Genomic DNA, 5,118 nt, shown 5'->3' on the forward strand with positions numbered 1-5,118 from the left:
TTCAATTTTTTTCTTTTTTTTTTTTGTAATATAAACTAAGAAGTGGTTTGCAGAACAAAAAAAAAGGTGTGATGGAGAGTGGTGTGTGGACCACTAGCACCTACAAACGCAGCACCAGTGTTTGAAATGCTGAGCCTGAGGAGCTCAGTCTCTGAAGATTTCACCATCAGGGAGGTAACCATGGAAAGCACAAAATAATTAAGTGCTGTTGAAGGTTGCCCAGTAACTTAGAGTGCAATAGTCTAATGCTTTTTCTGTGAGCTTGTACTTGGGTAAATATTTAGGCTTTTAAAGCTTTAAATTGCATTGGGACACTGTGCAAAGCCCCGGACTATGTTTACTCACAGATGGTCTATTGCTTCTAGGGTTCTCTGAAGGTGTTTCAGCCCATGCAGTCCTTCTGCAGACTGCAGTGGTTTTTGGGTTCAGCAGTCCTACGACTGCATTCTCCGAGACTGGCAGGCACACAGCTTCCAAAAACCCCTGGTCAGCCACAGTTCTTGGTCAACAGGAGTGAGACAGTATCTCAGGCTCGTCTGGATTGCCCTGTTTCATTAAATCTAGATGGTTTGGGTTATTTGGTTTTCTTTTGTAAGGCACAGATTAGATTTTTAGTGAAATCATGCTGGTAAGGATTCAAACCAGGAGAAAAAAGAAAAGGGGGGGGGGGGGGAGGAAAAGAAAGGCACTATTGCCTAGCAATGAGGAACACCCGAAGGCTAAGATGAGAGCACTTGCTGTGAGTAAGTGGATATGAGTGCCTTCTGTTGACAGAGGCAGCACTAAGTGGGCACCCTGTCTGGCTGCAGCAGCCTCTGATTGCCCAGCAAGCAGCAATCTAAAACAAATATTTCCATGTCCTAGGCAAGAAGATTGCCCACTTGCCCCTCTCATGCCGGCTCCATCCCTGCGCACCACCACCTCTGCGAGCAGGCGGCTGCCGCGCAGCAGGTCCCGAGCTGCCCAGGAGAACCGCGCAGATGCCGCAGCTCAGGCGTGATTAGAGAGACGCGCTGAGCACGCCGTGGTGCCGTCTGTCACATCAGGGGTACCAGTCGGTTTTATGTGAGCATGCATTGGGATAAAGTGTCTGATTTTTGCCACTAGGAGATTTAACAGGAGATGTGTGGTGGACAACAAGAAATCTAGACTGGCAGCAGACCTAGAGAGAAAGGACGAGGGGATGGACACCGCAACTCCCATTGACCTGCAGAGACCAAGTGTCTGCCTGCCAGTCTGCAAAATGACTCAGGACTCACCCCCCTCAGAGGGTGGTCACCGACCTCACTGGGTTTTGAATCAAAAAGCAAGAGAGATTTGCAAGACATTGTGAGATCCTTCATTGAAAGCCCAACAAAATAACAAGAGTACATAATAAGGCGACACATTTCTGGGTGGCGGAAATTTTACAATACCTTTTATTTATCTTCATCTGAAAATACAGCAGATGGGAACAAACAAACAACTGACATGAAACACAACCCCAGCTTAACTTTTGGTTACTGGGAGGAAACTCAGTTTCATCACATGAATGTTCTGGCGTTCTGGAGTAGGAACAGTTTCACTGTTTTTGTAAATACACTCAGCAAACGTGGCAATAATCGTTGTGCTGTTGTAAGAGTGGGGCAATAGCATTGCTGAAGCCTTATGAGCCATGCTGGAGATCGTGAACAGATGTCACAAGATGTGCTAAAAGTTGTATTTTTCCTATATGAAGGATGGGCGTGGGCCTTCTGCCTTAAAATTTTGTATTTGGAGAGAGAGAAATTATCCAGATCTCAAACAGCTTTCATTTTTCTACACAAAGGAGTAAGGAATTGCAGACCAAAGAGAGATTTTTACATGCAATACTGTTTGGCTGAATTAGCATCATTTCTTAAATCCACATTTTTTCCCAATGCCGGACATTGCTTCTGCAGCTTGTCCGGTTGCTTTTTCTACCCCGTCTTGCACCGTCTTGGAAGCCTTGTCAATAACTGCAAGAGAGGGAAACAGATAAATGCACCTTGTTTTAATATTGATGATGGAAGGGGAAGGTGTGAAAATGATTGAACTATACAAATATAGGGATATAGCTTTAAAAAAGAAATGTTCTCCACAGGTGGTTATAGTTGGGTTTGGCAGGATGTATTTAGGGTGGGCTGTAAGGGGCTGCTAAATAGGAGTGGTCACTCAGCCATTTTGGGTGCTGAGCTGAAGCCGTATGAGCTGAAGGATGGGGCAAAGCTGGAACAGATCCATTTTGGTCTCCGTGTGGCTTGGCTGATGGAGGAGGGTGCTTTGGGCTAAGAAGTGCCACGAACACGGGAGAGTTTGGGAAAGGCAATCTTATCGAGTGATGGGGAAGGTGAAGAATGCTTCCCCCTCTATTCCCTTCTCCTCAGTGAGTGTATTTGAGGCACCGCTGGTGCGGGCTGTGCCCAGTCGTGGGCTGTGGGCACAGGGTCACTCCTGTGCGGGACCCCTGGGAAACTGCAGCCGGGTCTCCCCAGGAGATAGGAGACCCTCAGAAACGTGCCATGGCCTCTCTCCCTTCTCTGGGATCTTGGCTATATTTTGGCAATTTTGCTGCCTCCCTATCTAACATCAACAAGTGCCCAAGCCCTTCCTTCTCACCACATCATGGAGCTGTAGAGGGTATCTGCTCTAAGGAGACATTGCCAATGCATTTTGGCTTTCGTTAAACATTTTAGCCCCTGATATTGCTAATTCACCCCTCAGTCTTAAAAAAAATATTAAAATTAAGTGAAAACTAGGCTTAGTTTTTAGTTTAACTTGTTTCCAGTCCTCAGAAATAAGGCTCCAAAGCTCTCCCGACGGCACCTTTCCAGCTGCAGGATCATTAATGTTTGACCCCAGCTGCTGCCTCAGCAGGGGCTGGACCTGGATGGACTTCCGCCCTCCAGGCTGGGGAAGCAAGATGTATCACAGGGTCAGTCAGTCCTCAAGAATGAAGAGCAAAGTTTTGTCCCTGCTGTTCCCACAAGTTTTCCATAAAGGAAGCCAAAATCTGAGTGCTGTGCATGAGACTTGGTGGCTAGGGGGGTGTCGGCTGTCACAATACATCTGCCACTAAATATATGGAATTACTAAGCCACAGATCCCAAAATCCTTTCCCATGAGATTTGTAAAAGGCCAAAAATTGTCGCTGAAACCAAGGACTTTCAGGCTGAGAACGCCCATGGGACAGAGGGGGAATGAGCACTGCCCGCTGCTGGCTCGTGTTGAGCTGCTCCATCACTTCTTGATTTGCGTGTTGTTTCTCCTACCTTTCTGGCTTGCATCTGTAATTTGGTTGACTGCATCCTGAGTAGCCTGTCCCAATGTGTTTGCTGTAATTGAGAACAGAAAAAAAAAAAATATATCATTTCCAGCTGTTCATGTTTACACTCACAGGAATTCCCTGTGTCAATTAGCTTTTCTGTGTGTCCGCAGAAGGCTGTGCCCCCGGTGAGAGATAAAGCTGGCACGGAGCAGGCTGAGGCTGTGTGCTTTGCTCGTGGACACCCTAGGAACGGTGTGTGTTGCCAGAGCCGCTTGCTTTGAGATCAGTGTTCACCTGGCACCTAGGGTCAGCTGAGCAAATCGATGACAGATAAGGAGATAACATAAGAAGAACATAAAGAAGCGAAGATTAGCAGTGAGTTGGAATGATGACATCTAGCTGCAAATTGCTTATTTTACCCTAGACTTGATTTTATTTATTTTTCTAGCTTATTCTGCTTGGAGAAGCTTGGCCATCTAGCATGCATTTTCTTTGTAGGCAATCTGGGAGTCGTGCCTTTCCCAAAATGGAAGCAAAGGCATCAAAGACCAGGATAGGGGAAGGGACATTTTACAAATAAGATATAAATAGAGGAAGAAGGGGAGCAGAAGCTAGGAACATAATAGATCAACTCCAGAATATAAAGCACTGAAAAAGTGAAGTGCCATCTAACTGTAAGATGTTTGATAGCTTATGAAAGAGCGATAGTGATCCTATTACTTTTGCTGGAAGTGACCTTCAGGTCACATTCATTCAAGTGACCTGAATTAATATATTCAGGATGTAGCAAGGACTATTTTGTTTTTCAGAAAGCTGTGCTGGCATGTTTCTGGGTCTACTATACATTTGTTACCAGGTGTACAGAAACTTACTGTAACTCCAAGGAAGTCAGTGAGGTTACTCACACGTTTCAGCTCTACAACAAAGCATGTGCAGGACCAGAGTCCAGGACCGATACAAATTATACCCTGCTAGGAATGAGCTGCACACAAACACTGTGAGGAATATACTGTAAAATGCTAGCCTAAGCTATACGCATGCTGAAAATTTTCATTTAAAGGAAAAGCTATTATAGCTTGCATCAAAAAGTTGTTTTTCAACGCACAGCCCTAATAATAATATAGAGCTTGGCCCTACAACATGAGCATAGCTATGACAGAAATGTGTGCACAGATTTTTTTTAAACCCTGCAAAGTCTGATGATCACTGCTGAAGAAGAAAACAGAAACATACTTGTGCTACTATTACAAGCAGCCCATTGCAATCAATATAGTTATTACCAGAAGGCATTGATAGTCAGGCCAAGTAGCAAATGTTAATCAAAGGTTAACTCCAACTTCTTGGAAGGACAGCAGTTCAAAAACCTCTTCAGGGTGTGAGAAAAGACCCCCCTGAGCAATGCAAATGCTAGATGCAAAAGTGTGTTACTACCAGAACAGGCTTCACTGCTCTAAAAAACACTAAGTTTAAAGATTTGTTTGGGGGGTGATAAGAGTTGGACGATGCTCAGCAGCCGCTGAGGCAGCTGCGGGTGGAGGTGGTGGCCCATGCTGAGCCAAGAGCCGTGGCCATCCTGGGCCTTCTCCAGGCGATGGCCAAAACTTGGCCCCAGGAACTGAAAGAAAAGGAGAAGCTGTGACCTGCTAGCACCGATGAAGCTGCCTGTGTAACTACAGATGGTGGTTTCTGTAAGCAAAAGTAGCGGGTAAGCACCCCCCAACTATACAATGATATTTAGTCTTTCTTACCAGCATCTTTTGCTGCACCTTCAGCCTGTTGCTTCAATCCCTGGAAGTTTTTACTTGACATCGTGGCTTCTGACACCCGTTAACACTCCTTCACTTCTATAAAAT

General features: G+C 45.4%; 1 long non-coding RNA gene across 1 annotated transcript; it reads right to left on the reverse strand.

The window, feature by feature from the left end:
* Positions 1-1,676: 1,676 nt before the first annotated feature.
* LOC147600041 (uncharacterized) lies at positions 1,677-5,118 on the reverse strand. Its single transcript, XR_015259111.1, has 3 exons — positions 5,014-5,118; positions 3,270-3,332; positions 1,677-1,976 (listed from the first exon to the last, which is right to left on the reverse strand). It is a non-coding gene; the product is annotated as an uncharacterized LOC147600041 (long non-coding RNA).

This window comes from Chlamydotis macqueenii, chromosome 7 (assembly GCF_036417535.1).
Source record: "Chlamydotis macqueenii isolate bChlMac1 chromosome 7, bChlMac1.mat, whole genome shotgun sequence".
NCBI classification, from domain to species: Eukaryota; Metazoa; Chordata; class Aves; order Otidiformes; family Otididae; genus Chlamydotis; species Chlamydotis macqueenii.